The following is an 18,287-nucleotide window of genomic DNA, read 5'->3' on the forward strand; positions in this document are numbered from 1 at the left end:
CTTCATTTATGTGGCCATAGTGTCTGTAGTTGCTTTACAGTTCTTGAGGGTATTTTTGTTCTGTCTTTGCAACTACAAAAATGCGTGATTTTTTTCACCAGACATGTTCCGCTTTATTGGGGTAAATCAATAACTGATGTCAAATTGAAAGAACCAAGTAATACTTCAAGGTCAAGCTTTCTATTGGACTCTTTATATTTAGAGTATTCTGTCTTGTCTGTGGACCTGCAGCAATTTGTGCAGTGATATTTAAAAATTGCTGGTTAAATGTCTCAGTTACTTTCTCCCTTCATTTTTCAGCACAAATTAATTTCATCACACTGTCCACATACATCAAAAATTTCATGGTAGTAACCACCAAATGATAACATTAGTTACAACTTAAAGAAATTTCATAATAGAAAAGGAAAGCAGTGAAATAATTTTTATAGCTTGTGCGTGGATAATCTTTACTGTAAGAAGAACAATATTTTGTGTTATTTTGTAAAATTAAATGCACAGAAACTTCATCAAAATTCATATGATGATGATGAGGTCCCATACTCCGAGGAGCGTAGGGGACGATGCGGAAGACCCGCACCGCCGTACTAGGCAAGGTCCTAGCGGAGGTGGTTTGCCATTGCCTTCCTCTGACCGTAATAAGGATGAATGATGATGATGATGAAGATGACACAACAACATCCAGTCATCTCGAGGCAGGAAAAATCCCTGACGCCGCCAGGAATCGAACCTGGGACCCGTGCACAGGAAGCGAGAACACTACCTCACAACCACGAGCTGCGGACAAAATTCATACGGAAAATCCAGGATGGAATGTAACAATATTGGAGATGCTGAGTCACAGATAGGCACAACAAATCAATTATATGGATATGTTGTGCTTTTTAAATAATGACGTTCACTATTTATATGGCTTTTGTGCCACAAAGCACACCGTAGAAGATCGCGATGATCATTAAAGTCAATTAGCAGCCCACTGGCATGGAATACTCTTTAGCAACCACAAACCTCAAGGTTCCAATCTCTTCTATGATGGATCTTCTTCCAGTTGAAATGCTAGAAAGGAGCCCATGCCCACAAAAGTTCAGAGGAATGTGGGTTATCTTGTGTGATCACATATGTTCTAAGACAAAAAAAAAATGACCCACCATGAAGGAATTATCTGAATGGGATGGAAATCAGATGTGATGTACATGTGCAGATGAACAAATGATTACAATTTCAGAAAAACTGGATGATTTATTCAAGAGAAAGAGCTTTACAAATTGAGCATGCCAATAACATGTTGGTCCAACTCTGGCTCTTATGCAACCAGTTTTTCAGCTTGGCAATGATCGATACGAGTTGTTGAGGGATATCATGCTAGATTCCATCCAAATGTTGTGTTGATTGTTAAAATCCCAAGCTGGTTGGAGGGTCCTACCCATAATGCTCCAAATGTTCTCAATTGGGGAGAGATCCGGTGACCTTACTGGTCAAGGCAGGGTTTGACAGGTGTGAAGACAAGTAGTAGAAACTCACTCCCTGTGGGTGTGGGCATTATCTTCCTGAAATGAAAGCCTAGGCTGGCTTGCCATGAAGGGCGATGAAATGGGGCAGAGGACATTGTCAATATACCACCATGCTGTAAGGGCACCATAGACGACAACTAAAGGGGTCCTGCTATGAAAAGAAATGTAACTCTAGACCATCAATCCTGGTTGTTGGGTTGTATGGCAGGCGACAATCAAGTTGGTATCCCACCACGGTCCAGGGCATCTTTAGACATGTCTTCAGAGGTCATCAGGGCTCAATTTGAAGTGGTACCCATCACTGAAGACAATTCAACTCCAGTCAATGAGATTTCAGGCTGAAGACATGGACAGAGCTGCCCAGGACAGCCACAGGACACCAACCTGAGTGTCACCTGCCATACAGCCTGACAGTCAGGAGTGAAGGTCTGGGGTGTCATTTCATTTCATAGTGTAACCCCTTTGGTTGTTCTCTGTAGCAACTTAACACCACAGAGATATGTGGGCTACATTCTACACCCCACTTTGTTGCCCTCCAAGGCAATCCATCCCAGGCTTACATTTCAGCAAGATAACACCCATCCACACAGGGTGTGAGCTGCTACTGCTTGCCAAACCTTACCTTGGGCAAGAAAGTCCCTGGGTCTCTACAAGGCAGAGAACATTTGGAGCATTATGGACAGAACCTCCAACCATCTCAGAATTTGGGAATCTAACGTGCCAATTAGACAGAATTTGGCATGATATCCCTAGGAAGACATCCAACAATACATCAATCAGTGTCAAGCTGAATAGCTGTTTGCATTAGGGCTAGAGGTGGACCAATGCATTACTGATTTGTTCAATTTGTAAAGCTCTTTCTCTTGAATAAGACATCCAATTTTTCTGAAATTGAAATCATTTGTTTGTCTGCACATGTACATCACATCTACCATTTGCTGTCCCATTCGGATAATTTTTTCATTGTATAACATTTCTTTTGTTTTAGAGTGTCTGACACTCAGCTTGCTTGGTTCCTGGTCAGTAATATGATCAACAAATTCACTTGTTTACTTCTAGGAAAGTAAGAGTTGTTCCCCCATTCCAGCTGTCAATCACCTCACGATCTACATTCTGCACAACTATTGAAAATCCACCCTCAGTGTTTGTCTCTAGTTCTGATAAAGTATTTGGGGTACAATTTTCCCGCAGCACTAACACCATTTCCCGTCAGATCACCAAAGTTAAGTGCTGTCATGATGGATTAGCACTTGGATGGGTGACCATCCAGGCTGCCAATTGCTGTTGGCAAGCGTGGTGCATTCAGCCCTTGTGAGGCAAACTAATTAGCTACTTGACTGAAAAGTAGTGGCTTTGGTCTCATAAACTGACATACAACAGGGAAAATGGTGTGCTGACCAAATGCACTTGTTGATTCTTCATTACAAGATTACAAAAGGAAATTGGTTATAGTCATACTAAAGTAACCATTCTGGCATTTGCCTGAAGTTACTTACAGAAATTGCAGAAAACTACTGTATGGCTAGACTGGATTTTCATCCCACTCCTCCCAAATATAAGAGCAGTGTCTTAACCCCAGTACCATTTCACTTGGTCACCAGAGGCCACCTGACTGTATTTACTTCTGATGTGCACTGAACTTGCAAAACTGTCACTGGATCTCTTCCAAACTTCACCTCCTAGGTATTTAAAAGTCTTACTATGGAACATATAGATCTTCAGCTATTCAAACTGTTAGTCCCTAACCTTCATTAACTGTTTATTACAGAAACACACCACCCTCAGACAGATACCAATTCTCCTCTTCTACTCTCTACTCAAGAGCCTTTTGGCCTCCGGCCCCAAATTCTTATGTCCTGCACCTTACTTACAAACCACAATTTTCTAACAAATGGTGCAGATCTCTCAACACCATCAGAAAAACTGATCAGTCAATCCACCTCTTACTCATGCTGGGGAATTTCACTATCAACGCCCTGTAAGCACACCAAAAGACCAAAATATAGCTCAGATGTTCGATTGTCTAGTTCATCTGCCACACTCATACTCACCAAATTTTATTCACCAAACCCCTTCACAACACAGGATACAACCTATTCCTCATAAACCAGAATCCCAAAATTTCAGTCTTATTCAAGGGCCTTACTTGTAAGCTTGCATTTAAGTATTCATAATGCTCCATTGTTGAAGGCCTAAAGCATCTTCATATGCTCTTAAAACTTTTTTTTTAACTACTCATCTCACAGACTTCAATCAGTCCAAAGTCTACAAAGAGCACTGCTTCACCCAATTTGGGACTTCACCTAACAGTAACAATCTCTTACTTTTATTAATCACACCATAAATACCCTCCGAGAATCCTCAGCTCCCTACCCTCAATCGCTTTACAATGACACCCACTCACCGAAAACAGAGGTACCTTCTGTAACATCAAAACCTATCCTGAATAAAAGATCCAATCAAGAGACAAAGTTGATACTTGCTGCCACGATGAACTGTAGTGATTATTTGATGGATCTCCCAACTAGCAGTGAAGTACTTTTATCAACAAGGCTTACTGCAGGTATCCCATTACATAATTCTAGCATGACCATCACAGCTTAATCCCACAATATTATGAAAACTATTATCCACTTTTACTCTCCCACCAAAAAAGAAATCTCTGAATCACAGTCTTGCAGTGCAAGAGGGAGCTAAGCCAAGGGCTATAGCTGGAAACGAAAGCATGAAGAAACTTGGGACCAAACTACATGAGTGAAAACAATTAACGAAACTGTTCCCATAAGGGAATAGAGTAGCAGTCACAAATGTGCTGTGAAATCTATGAGAGCTAATGTCAATTGGTGTGAACATCACTGACTTACAGTATGCAAAAAGAATATACTCTTTCACAAATTAGGGAACTATAATCTGCAAAATGCTTTTTGTGTGATCTTGTGCATGGTAATGCCTGCAACAGAGTGTGTAGAAATGGTGCACACTTTGACAGTGGAAATAAAATAATAATATCAGATACACATTAAGTAAAGAATTGAAATGGTGGTTCAGTAAGGGTGTCCACTACACACAGGAGGTGGCTACATGGGTAGCAGGGGCTGTGTGGCATGGATTGGGCAGTTTTTAAGGTTAGAAAGTCTCGGGAAAGATAAAAAAGGGCTCCAGTCTCAAAGGGTATGGAGCAAAGAAGCGACGAGAAACCAGATTGCGCTTCGGCACAGCGCCAAGAGTGACGCAACGCTGACCTCCAGCGTTGGTGATGTCACAGAGTGATGATGTCATGCTCTGCGCGACAAAAAACTGTTCTCACTCTATGGCCTCCGGTTAGTGGAGCGTACCTCCACGATCAGTATTTTTTAATTATAATTTTTTTTTAATAAAGGATTATGGGAAAGGATAAGAGAATTTTTATTTTAATTTCTGTAATAATGTGTTACATCTCCAGTGACTTGTACTTTAGCACATCTTCCAGCACCTTTCATCCACAGACAAACACTCTCTTGTTCACTTATTTTAGGATGATTTCTTGTTCTGAACGAAAATGCCTGGTTAGATATGAAGTAAGACACGCCCAAGTCTCTATTAAAAACTTCTCCAACATGAAAAGTGCGATAGGCTATAAGATCTCTTGCATTAAATGCTTCCAAACCAGTAACTTTATTCACTGTATTGCCATTATAACGAACAACAGCAACTGTAATCCAACCATTGCCAGCTTGATGTGTATCTAATTGGGTAAGTGTAAAATTAATAATGCACCCACAAAACACAGATGGGCCTTGCAAAAGAACTTGTGCTCCTTTGTTAGCAACTTTGACCTCAAGATCTTCTAAGGCCTTATAAACAGTTAGACGCGAACGTCTATATCTTCTTCTATATGGAGGCATCTCAGATAAGAGTGCGATGCTGCTGCACGCGCTGCTGCATGCCGACTGAAGCCGGCTTAGACTGTTACTCCACACGTCTGCACTCACCGAGCGCTGGGCTGCAACTGGCAGTGGCGAATCCCGTATTCGCGCGGTAGGATCTCTAGACCGCGCGCGGACGGGATTCAGCCTTGGCACAGCGCCAGTAGTGACGCAAGGCCGTACTCCGAGCGTGAGCACAAGTTCTTTTGCAAGGACCATCTGTGTTTTGTGGGTGCATTATTAATTTTACACTTACCCAATTAGATACACATCAAGCTGGCAATGGTTGGATTACAGTTGCTGTTGTTCGTTATAATGGCAATACAGTGAATAAAGTTACTGGTTTGGAAGCATTTAATGCAAGAGATGTTATAGCCTATCGCACTTTTCATGTTGGAGAAGTTTTTAATAGAGACTTGGGCGTGTCTTACTTCATATCTAACCAGGCATTTTCGTTCAGAACAAGAAATCATCCTAAAATAAGTGAACAAGAGAGTGTTTGTCTGTGGATGAAAGGTGCTGGAAGATGTGCTAAAGTACAAGTCACTGGAGATGTAACACATTATTACAGAAATTAAAATAAAAATTCTCTTATCCTTTCCCATAATCCTTTATTAAAAAAAAATTATAATTAAAAAATACTGATCGTGGAGGTACGCTCCACTAACCGGAGGCCATAGAGTGAGAACAGTTTTTTGTCGCGCAGAGCATGACATCATCACTCTGTGACATCACCAACGCTGGAGGTCAGCGTTGCGTCACTCTTGGCGCTGTGCCGAAGCGCAATCGCGTACGCGGTTTGGCCGGCTTCAGTCGGCGTGCAGCAGCGCGTGCAGCAGCATCGTACTCTTATCTGAGATGCCTCCATATAGAAGAAGATATAGACGTTCGCGTCTAACTGTTTATAAGGCCTTAGAAGATCTTGAGGTCAAAGTTGCTAACAAAGGAGCACAAGTTCTTTTGCAAGGACCATCTGTGTTTTGTGGGTGCATTATTAATTTTACACTTACCCAATTAGATACACATCAAGCTGGCAATGGTTGGATTACAGTTGCTGTTGTTCGTTATAATGGCAATACAGTGAATAAAGTTACTGGTTTGGAAGCATTTAATGCAAGAGATGTTATAGCCTATCGCACTTTTCATGTTGGAGAAGTTTTTAATAGAGACTTGGGCGTGTCTTACTTCATATCTAACCAGGCATTTTCGTTCAGAACAAGAAATCATCGTAAAATAAGTGAACAAGAGAGTGTTTGTCTGTGGATGAAAGGTGCTGGAAGATGTGCTAAAGTACAAGTCACTGGAGATGTAACACATTATTACACGTCTGTGCAGACGTGTGGAGTAACAGTCTAAGCCGGCTTCAGTCGGCGTGCAGCAGCGCGTGCAGCAGCATCGCACTCTTATCTGAGATGCCTCCATATAGAAGAAGATATAGACGTTCGCGTCTAACTGTTTATAAGGCCTTAGAAGATCTTGAGGTCAAAGTTGCTAACAAAGGAGCACAAGTTCTTTTGCAAGGCCCATCTGTGTTTTGTGGGTGCATTATTAATTTTACACTTACCCAATTAGATACACATCAAGCAGTCACAAATGTGCTGTGAAATCTATGAGAGCTAATGTCAATTGGTGTGAACATCACTGACTTACAGTATGCAAAAAGAATATACTCTTTCACAAATTAGGGAACTATAATCTGCAAAATGCTTTTTGTGTGATCTTGTGCATGGTAATGCCTGCAACAGAGTGTGTAGAAATGGTGCACACTTTGACAGTGGAAATAAAATAATAATATCAGATACACATTAAGTAAAGAATTGAAATGGTGGTTCAGTAAGGGTGTCCACTACACACAGGAGGTGGCTACATGGGTAGCAGGGGCTGTGTGGCATGGATTGGGCAGTTTTTAAGGTTAGAAAGTCTCGGGAAAGATAAAAAAGGGCTCCAGTCTCAAAGGGTATGGAGCAAAGAAGCGACGAGAATCGACCAAGCAACAGTCGGTATTGCTGTTGTAAATTGTAATAGCTGTGTTGGAGAAGTACCCAAGCTTCAAGCGCTGATAGAAAGCACTGAAGCTGAAATGGTTATAGGAACAGAAAGCTGGCTAAAGCCAGAGATAAATTCTGCTGAAATTTTTACAGAGGTGCAAACCATCTTCAGAAAGGATAGATTAAATAAAGTAGGTGGTGGTGTGTGTGTGTCTGTTGGTAGTAGTTTATCTTCTAGTGAAGTTGAAATAGATAGTCCTGTGAATTACTATGGATAGAGGTTATACTCAAAAGCCGTACCAAAATAATAATTGGCTCCTTCTACTGAACCCCTGACTCAGATGATATACTAGATGAACGGTTCAAAGAAAACTTGAATCTCATTACAAATAAGTACCCAACTCATACAGTTATAATTGGTGGAGACTTCAATCTACCCTCAATTTGTTGGCGAAAATACATGTTCAAAGCCGGTGGAAGACAGAAAACATCTTCCGAAATTTTACTAAATGCTTTCTCTGAGAATTACTTTGAACAATTATTTCATGAGCCCACATGAATTGTAAATGGTTGCAAAAACACACTTGACCTCTTAGCTACAAATAATCCTGATCTAATAGAGGGCATCATGACGGATACAGGGATTAGTGAACACAAGGTCATTGTAGCAACGCTCAAAACTATCTCAACAAAAACCACTAAAAATAAATGCAAAGTATATCTATTTAAAACAACAGATAAAAATTCTCTTGATGCCTTCCTAAGAGAGAGTCTCCATTCCTTCCAAGCTAATTATGTAAATGTAGACCAGATTTGGCTTAAATTCAAAGATACAGTATCGACAGCAATAGATAGATTCATACTGCATAAGAGATGGGACTGATCCACCATGGTGCACTAAACACGTCAGAACACTGTCGCAGAAGCAAAGAAAAAAACATGCCAAATTCAAAAGAACGCAAAATCCCCAAGACTGGCTAAGTTTGATGGAAGCTTGAAACTTAGTGCGGACATCAATGCGAGATGCTTTTAATAGTTTCCACAATGAAAAATTGTCTCAAAATATGGTAGAAAACCCAAAGAGATATTGGTCGGATGTAAAATACACCAGTGGCAAAAAACAGTCAATGCTGTAAATGCGCGATAGCGATGGAAATGTTACCGATGATGGTGCCACTAAAGCAGAGTTACTAAATACAGTTTTCCATAATTCCTTCACGAAAGAAGACAAAGTAAATATTCCAGAATTTGAAATCAGAACAGCTGTTAGCATGAGTGACATAAAAGTAGGTATCTTAGTTGTTGCGAAACAACTCAAATCACTTAAGAAAGGCAAGTCTTCCGGTCCAGATGGTATACCAATCAGGTTCCTTTCAGAGTATGCAGACACAATAGCACCTTTCTTAGCAATCATATACAACTGCTCACTTGATGAAAGGTCTGTTCCTAAAGCCTGGAAAGTAGCACAGGTCACACTAATATTCAAGAAAGGAAATAGGAGTAACTCATTAAATTACAGACCCATATCGCTGACCTCAATTTGCAGTACGATTTTGGATGATATACTGTATTCGAACATTATGAATCACCTTGAAGAAAATGACTTATTGATACATAACCAACATGGATTCAGAAAATATTGTTCTTGTGCAACATAGCTAGCTCTTTATTCCCAGGAAGTAATGAGTGCTGTCAACAGGGGATCTCAAATAGATTCCATATCTCTAGATTTACAGAAGGCCTTTGATACCGTTCCTCACAAGCAACTATTAATCAAATTGCGTGCATATGGAGTATCATCTCAGTTGTGTGGCTGGATTCGTGATTTCCTCTCAGAGAGGTCACAGTTCGTAGTGATAGGCGGTAAATCATCGAGTAGAACAGAAGTGATATCTGGCATTCCGCAAGGTAGTGTCATAGGCCCTCTGGTGTTCCTGATTTACATAAATGATCTAGGTGATAATCTGAGCCGCCCCCATAGATTGTTTGCTGATGACGCTGTAATTTACCGTCTAGTAAAATCATCAGACGATCAATTCCAATTACAAAATGATCTAGAGAGAAGTTCTGTATGGTGTGAAAAGTGGCAATTGGTACTAAACAAAGAAAAGTGCAAGGTCCTAGACATGAGTACTAAAAGAAATCTGATAAATTTTGGGTATACGATAAAGCACACAAATCTAAGGGCTGTCAATTCGACTAAATACCTAGGAATTACAATTACGAGCAACTTAAATTGGAAAGACCACACAGATAATATACTGGGGAAGGCAAAAAAAAAGACTGCACTTTGTTGGCAGAGCACTTAGAAGATGCGACAAACCCACTAAAGAGACAGTGTACATTACACTTTTCCATCCTCTGCTGGAATATTGCTGTGCGGTATGGGATCCTTACCAGGTAGGACTGATGGAGCACATTGAAAAAGTGCAAAGAAGGGCAGCTCGTTTCATGATATCACGTAATAGAGGTGAGAGTGTCACTGATACGATACGCAAGTTGGGGTGGCAGTCACTGAAACAAAGGCAGTTTTTTTTTTTTTTGCGACAAGATCTATTTACGAAATTTCAGTCACCAACTTTCTCTTCCGAATGTGAAAATATTTTGTTGACACCCAACTACGTAAGGAGAAATGATCATCATAATAAAATGAGAGAAATCAGAGCTCGAATAGAAAGATTTAGGTGTTCCTTTCTCCCACGCCTCATTCGAGAGTGGAATGGTAGAGAAGTAATATGAAAATGGTTCGATGAACCCTCTACCGCTGAGCCGACCACAGGTGCGACTGAGCCGGCCAGCCCACTCTCACCTCAGTGTGGGTGGCGGACTGTGTCAAGGTCTCGAGCCTCAAGGCGAAGGCTGCATTGGAGATGCAAGCTCTTGCCAAATCCCATGCACTTTTCTAATAGATTCAGTATGGTATCTGATGCTGTAGGGGAGACTGAGCTGGATGAAAATGTACCTTCTGCCAGGATAGTAGCTGCTCCTTCAGCACTTCAGCAAGGTCCAGACAAGCACATGGGAGCAGGGGTTTGTTAGTTATTGGGAGCTCCAACGTTAGGTGAGTCACGGAGCCCCCCCAGGAACATAGCGCCTAGGGTGGGGAAGAAGTCCAATGTTCACTCGGTGTGCTTGCTGGGGGGCCTTGTCTGGGTTGTGGAAGAGGCTCTTCCGGTGGCTATCGAGTGTGCGGAGTGCAGTCAGCTGCAGATTGTTGCACACGTTTGAACCAACAATAACTGTCATTGGGGTACAGAGGAAATCCTTCGGTCCTTTCGACGGCTGGCTAAGTTGGCAAAGGTGGCCTCCATCTCTCAAGGAGTGGAAGCCAAGCTGACAGTCTGCAGCATCATATCCAGGGTGGACCGGGGTCCTCTGGTTTGGAGTATGTGGAGAATTTAAACCAGAGGCTACGTCGACTCCATGACGAAAATGGTTGTAGATTCCTTGACCTACGCTATGGGGTGGAAGGTTGTAAGACGCCTGTCAATAGATCAGGGGTGCACTACACACAGGAGGCAGCTCAATGGGTAGCACAGTACTTGTGGCGTGCACAGGGGTTTTTGCTAGGTTAGGTTCCTCTCCATGGGAAACAAACCATTGGCCTGAAAAATTACCAGTTCATGACACTGATGCACATGTGCCAACTGTAAAAATTGTTAGTTTGCCTAAACAGGTCATTCTAAAGGATTTAAATATGCTACATCTCATGTTAGTAAATTGCTGAAGTATCTGTAGCAAGATCCCAAAGCTACTCTCTGAAATAAACAACTTCTCACTTGACGAAAGGTCTGTTCCTAAAGCCTGGAAAGTAGCAATGCCAATATTGTATTAGGTACTGAAAGCTTGTTGAAACCAGACATAAATAGCAGTAAAATTTTGAACTCGGATTGGACAATGTTTAGGAAGGATAGGACTGATGCTATGGGAGGTGGTGTGTTCATTGCAGTTAAAAGCTGTTTAAACGTAGTTGAGATGCTTGGAGCTGACTATGAAGATTTTCATTAATGACACTTTTATTTGCTTTCCCAAACAAGAAAACTCTACACTGTTTCTTTGGTGTTTTTGCAACTTTCACTGACATAGAAGACACAACGACATTAGGGTCACTAAAACCTCCTTCTAGATTAACTTCATCTAGAAAATGAGGCCTGTTTGTCGCCAAGACTGTGAAATAGTCTGGATAAAGCTGTCCATCAGACAAGGACTGACCACTTTATTAGGATGTTTTTATAGAGCACCTGCATCCGCAGCAAATATCGCAGAATGTTTCGGGGAAAGTCTTGAGTAGATAGGAAATAAATATCCATATTATCCATTAGTTATAGGTGGAGACTTTATGCTAGCATCCACTGACTGGGAAAATTACACATTTATCACAGGGAGCAGAAGCAAAGACTCGTGTGAAGTTATTCCAGGAGTGCTCCCAACATACAGCCTTGAGCAATTGGTTAGAAAACCAACTCAAGATGGGGACATATTAGATTCTTGGTGACAAACAGACCTGATCATTCTGAGGAAGTTAATCTAGAAGAAGGTATTAGTGACATTATGTCGTTGTGGCTTCTATGTCAGTGCAAGTTGCAAAAACACCAAAGAAATAGCGTAGAGTTTTCTTGTTTGGGAAAGCAAATCAAAGTGTCATTAATGAATATCTTCATAGTCAGCTCCAAGCATTCACCATGGGGGACACAAAGATATTGATCATCTTTGGTCAGAATTTAAAGGTATTGTCCACCACATGCTAGAGAAGTATGTGCCTAGCAAAGACATAGGGGAGGGAAAGGATCCACCTTGGTACAACAAACATATTAGGAAGTTGTTGAGAAAGCAGAGAATTTTGCACAGTCATTTTAAACGTAGTCACTGCCCCGCTGACAAACAGAAATTATTGCAAAATGAAAGCAGCTGTCAGAAGGACAATGAGAGATTCTTTTAACGAATTTGAAAGCAATATTTTATCTGCAGATTCAAAAATTGGTCGTACGTAAAATCTATGAATGCTACAAATAATTCAATACCTTCTCTTGCTGACAGTACGGGTAATGCTACGGATGATGAGAAACAGAAGGCTGAAACTCTAAACCTAGCTTTCAAAAACTCATTTATGGTAGAGGACTGCAGCACCATTCCCCTTTTCATTCATCAAACAAATTTAAGGATGACTGACATAGTGTTTAGTGTATCTGGGATTGTAAAGCAGTTAAGATCCTTATACACCAGGAAGGCGTCTGGCCCAGACGGTACCCCCATAAGATTATATGTTGACTATGCTACAAATAATGAATAGGAAAACAGGAATGCGGGTAAGCTACTACAAACAGCATAGTGAACGCATTATTGTGGCCAAGATAGATACGAAGCCCACACCTACTACAGTAGTACAAGTTTATATGCCAACTAGCTCTGCAGATGACGAAGAAATTGAAGAAATGTATGATGAAATAAAAGAAATTATTCAGATAGTGAAGGGAGACGAAAATTTAATAGTCATGGGTGACTGGAATTCGAGTGTAGGAAAAGGGAGAGAAGGAAACGTAGTAGGTGAATATGGATTGGGGCTAAGAAATGAAAGAGGAAGCCGCCTGGTAGAATTTTGCACAGAGCACAACTCAATCATAGCTAACACTTGGTTTAAGAATCATGACACAAGGTTGTATACATGGAAGAACCCTGGAGACACTAAAAGGTATCAGATAGATTATATAATGGTAAGACAGAGATTTAGGAACCAGGTTTTAAATTGTAAGACATTTCCAGGGGCAGATGTGGACTCTGACCACAATCTATTGGTTATGACCTGTAGATTAAAACTGAAGAAACTGCAAAAAGGTGGGAATTTAAGGAGATGGGACCTGGATAAACTGAAAGAACCAGAGGTTGTACAGAGTTTCAGGGAGAGCATAAGGGAACAATGGACAGGAATGGGGGAAAGAAATACAGTAGTAGAAGAATGGGTAGCTTTGAGGGATGAAGTAGTGAAGGCAGCAGAGGATCAAGTAGGTAAAAAGACAAGGGCTAGTAGAAATCCTTGGGTAACAGAAGAAATATTGAATTTAATTGATGAAAGGAGAAAATATAAAAATGCAGTAAATGAAGCAGGCAAAAAGGAATACAAACGTTTCAAAAATGAGATCGACAGGAAGTGCAAAATGGCTAAGCAGGGATGGCTAGAGGGCAAATGTAAGGATATAGAGGTGCATATCACTAGGGGTAAGATAGATACTGCCTACAGGAAAATTAAAGAGACCTTTGGAGATAAGAGAACCACTTGTATGAACATCAAGAGCCCAGATGGAAACCCAGTTCTAAGCAAAGAAGGGAAAGCAGAAAGGTGGAAGGAGTATATAGAGGGTCTATACAAGGGCGATGTACTTGAGGACAATATTATGCAAATGGAAGAGGATGTAGCTGAAGATGAAATGGGAGATACGATACTGCGTGAAGAGTTTGACAGAGCACTGAAAGACCTGAGTCGAAACAAGGCCCCCGGAGTAGACAACATTCCATTAGAACTACTGACAGCCTTGGGAGAGCCAGTCCTGACAAAACTCTACCACCTGGTGAGCAAGATGTATGAAACAGGCGAAATACCCTCAGACTTCAAGAAGAATATAATAATTCCAATCCCAAAGAAAGCAGGTGTTTAAAGATGTGAAAATTACCGAACTATCAGTTTAATAAGCCACAGCTGCAAAATACTAACATGAATTCTTTACAGACGAATGGAAAAACTAGTAGAAGCCGACCTCGGGGAAGATCAGTTTGGATTCCGTAGAAATACTGGAACACGTGAGGCAATACTGACCTTACGACTTATCTTAGAAGAAAGATTAAGGAAAGGCAAACCTACGTTTCTAGCATTTGTAGACTTAGAGAAAGCTTTTTGACAATGTTGACTGGAATACTCTCTTTCAAATTCTAAAGGTGGAAGGGGTAAAATACAGGGAGCGAAAGGCTATTTACAATTTGTACAGAAACCAGATGGCAGTTATAAGAGTCGAGGGACATGAAAGGGAAGCAGTGGTTGGGAAGGGAGTAAGACATGGTTGTAGCCTCTCCCCGATGTTATTCAATCTGTATACTGAGCAAGCAGTAAAGGAAACAAAAGAAAAATTTGGAGTAGGTATTAAAATCCATGGAGAAGAAATAAAAACTTTGAGGTTCGCCGATGACATTGTAATTCTGTCAGAGACAGCAAAGGACTTGGAAGAGCAGTTGAACGGAATGGATGGTGTCTTGCAGGGAGGATATAAGATGAACATCAACAAAAGCAAAACGAGGATAATGGAATGTAGTCGAATTAAGTCGGGTGATGCTGAAGGAATTAGATTAGGAAATGAGACACTTAAAGTAGTAAAGGAGTTTTGCTATTTGGGGAGCAAAATAACTGATGATGGTCGAAGTAGAGAGGATATAAAATGTAGACTGGCAATGGCAAGGAAAGCGTTTCTGAAGAAGAGAAATTTGTTAACATCGAGTATAGATTTAAGTGTCAGGAAGTCATTTCTGAAAGTATTTGTATGGAGTGTAGCCATGTATGGAAGTGAAACATAGATGGTAAATAGTTTGGACAAGAAGAGAATAGAAGCTTTCGAAATGTGGTGCTACAGAAGAATGATGAAGATTAGATGGGTAGATTACATAACTAATGATGAAGTATTGAATAGAATTGGGGAGAAGAGAAGTTTGTGGCACAACTTGACCAGAAGAAGGGAGCGGTTGGTAGGACATGTTCTGAGGCATCAAGGGATCACCAATTTAGTATTGGAGGGCAGCGTGGAGGGTAAAAATCGTAGGGGGAGACCAAGAGATGAATACACTAAGCAGATTCAGAAGGATGTAGGTTGCAGTAGGTACTGGGAGATGAAGAAGCTTGCACAGGATAGAATAGCATGGAGAGCTGCATCAAACCAGTCTCAGGACTGAAGACCACAACAACAGCAACATGCTACAAATATAGCACCATTCGTATCCATCAGGGTGTGCTCCCTGCCGCCACTGGATAAGCAGCTGCAGCAGCAAGTCGTATACTCCTAGCTCACTCATTTGTTACGTAGTTTAATTCTTAATTTCTTTGCGTGTTTTTGGTACTTGCAATGTTTAATTCATAAATTTCGGGTGTATTATAGTATTTGAGAGTTGTAGCATCGCGTTTTAGTACCTGAATAGTGTAAAATCGCGTAGTCTCCTTCCGCCGCCGAGCAGTGTGTCAGCAGTGCGCAAGTAGCAGCATTACTGCATTTACTAGCCAATCTTGTATTTTAATAACCGTTTAAATTCTGTGTCGATTTGTTTGCGCTCTCTGTAGATTATTTCAGACGTTCTTTGCACAACAGTTTTTAGCATGGATAGGGACTGCAACTGCTGTGTTCGGATGCAGGCTGAGTTGGCATCCCTTCACTCCCAGCATCAGGCAGTGTTGGCTTCGGTCACACAGCTTGAGGCTGTTGCCAATGGGCATCACTGTGGGGGTCCGGATGGGGGTTTGTCGGGGACGGCCAGCTCATCCCACGCATCCCCCGATCGGACTACGACTGTGGTTGCCCTGAATACTGCCCGCATTGAGGCTGATCCCTCACCTGTGGTAGAGTGGGAGGTCGTCTCAAGGTGTGGCAGGGGGCGAAGGACATTCCGGAGGGCTGAACGGAAGGCCTCTCCAGTTTGTCTGACGAACCGGTTTCAGGCTCTGTCTCAGGCTGATACTGATCTTCAGCCTGGCATGGCTGCTTGTCCTGTTCCAGAGGTTGCCCCTCAGTCTGCAAGATCCGGGCGGTCGCAGAGGGTGGGCTTACTGGTAGTTGGGAGCTCCAACGTCAGGCGCGTAATGGTGCCCCTTAGGGATATGGCAGCAAGAGAGGGGAAGAAAACCAATGTGCACTCTGTGTGCATACCGGGGGGAGTCATTCCAGATGTGGAAAGGGTCCTTCCGGATGCCATGAAGGGTACAGGGTGCACCCATCTGCAGGTGGTCGCTCATGTTGGCACCAATGATGTGTGTCACTATGGATCGGAGGAAATCCTCTCCGGCTTCCGGCGGCTATCTGATTTGGTGAAGACTGCCAGTCTCGCTAGCAGGATGAAAGCAGAGCTCACCATCTGCAGCATCGTCGACAGGACTGACTGCGGACCTTTGGTACAGAGCCGAGTGGAGGGTCTGAATCAGAGGCTGAGACGGTTCTGCGACCGTGTGGGCTGCAGATTCCTCAACTTGCGCCATAGGGTAGTGGGGTTTCGGGTTCCGTTGGAAAGGTCAGGAGTCCACTACACGCAACAAGCGGCTACACGGGTAGCAGGGGTTGTGTGGCGTGGGCTGGGCGGTTTTTTAGGTTAGATGGCCTCGGGCAAGTACAGAAAGGGCAACAGCCTCAACGGGTGCGGGGCAAAGTCAGGACATGCGGGGACCAAGCAGCAATCGGTATTGTAATTGTAAACTGTCGAAGCTGCGTTGGTAAAGTACCGGAACTTCAAGCGCTGATAGAAAGCACCGAAGCTGAAATCATTATAGGTACAGAAAGCTGGCTGAAGCCAGAGATAAATTCAGCCGAAATTTTTACAAAGGCACAGACGGTGTTTAGAAAGGATAGATTGCATGCAACCGGTGGTGGAGTGTTCGTCGCTGTTAGTAGTAGTTTATCCTGTAGTGAAGTAGAAGTGGATAGTTCCTGTGAATTATTATGGGTGGAGGTTACACTCAACAACCGAGCTAGGTTAATAGTTGGCTCCTTTTACCGACCTCCCGATTCAGCAGCATTAGTGGCAGAACAACTGAGAGAAAATTTGGAATACATTTCACATAAATTTTCTCAGCATGTTATAGTCTTAGGTGGAGATTTCAATTTACCAGATATAGACTGGGACACTCAGATGTTTAGGACGGGTGGTAGGGACAGAGCATCGAGTGACATTATACTGAGTGCACTATCCGAAAATTACCTCAAGCAATTAAACAGAGAACCGACTCGTGGAGATAACATCTTGGACCTACTGATAACAAACAGACCCGAACTTTTCGACTCTGTATGTGCAGAACAGGGAATCAGTGATCACAAGGGCGTTGCAGCATCCCTGAATATGGAAGTTAATAGGAATATAAAAAAAGGGAGGAAGGTTTATCTGTTTAGCAAGAGTAATAGAAGGCAGATTTCAGACTACCTAACAGATCAAAACGAAAATTTCTGTTCCGACACTGACAATGTTGAGTGTTTATGGAAAAAGTTCAAGGCAATCGTAAAATGCGTTTTAGACAGGTACGTGCCGAGTAAAACTGTGAGGGACGGGAAAAACCCACCGTGGTACAACAACAAAGTTAGGAAACTACTGCGAAAGCAAAGAGAGCTTCACTGCAAGTTTAAACGCAGCCAAAACCTCTCAGACAAACAGAAGCTACATGATGTCAAAGTTAGCGTAAGGAGGGCTATGCGTGAAGCGTTCAGTGAATTTGAAAGTAAAATTCTATGTACTGACTTGACAGAAAATCCTAGGAAGTTCTGGTCTTACGTTAAATCAGTAAGTGGCTCGAAACAGCATATCCAGACACTCCGGGATGATAAAGGCATTGAAACAGAGGATGACACACGTAAAGCTGAAATACTACACACCTTTTTCCAAAGCTGTTTCACAGAGGAGGACCGCACTGCAGTTCCTTCTCTAAATCCTCGCACAAACGAAAAAATGGCTGACATCGAAATAAGTGTCCAAGGAATAGAAAAGCAACTGGAATCACTCAACAGAGGAAAGTCCACTGGACCTGACGGGATACCAAATCGATTCTACACAGAGTACGCGAAAGAACTTGCCCCCCTTCTAACAGCCGTGTGCCGCAAGTCTCTAGAGGAACAGAAGGTTCCAAATGATTGGAAAAGAGCACAGGTAGTCCTAGT

General features: G+C 42.1%; 1 protein-coding gene across 4 annotated transcripts in view; it reads right to left on the reverse strand.

Moving 5' to 3' along the window:
- Positions 1-18,287, reverse strand: part of LOC126185192 (bone morphogenetic protein receptor type-2) — a 382,730-nt gene that overhangs the window by 49,719 nt on the left and 314,724 nt on the right. The window lies entirely within an intron of this gene.

This window comes from Schistocerca cancellata, chromosome 4, assembly GCF_023864275.1.
Source record: "Schistocerca cancellata isolate TAMUIC-IGC-003103 chromosome 4, iqSchCanc2.1, whole genome shotgun sequence".
NCBI classification, from domain to species: domain Eukaryota; kingdom Metazoa; phylum Arthropoda; class Insecta; order Orthoptera; family Acrididae; genus Schistocerca; species Schistocerca cancellata.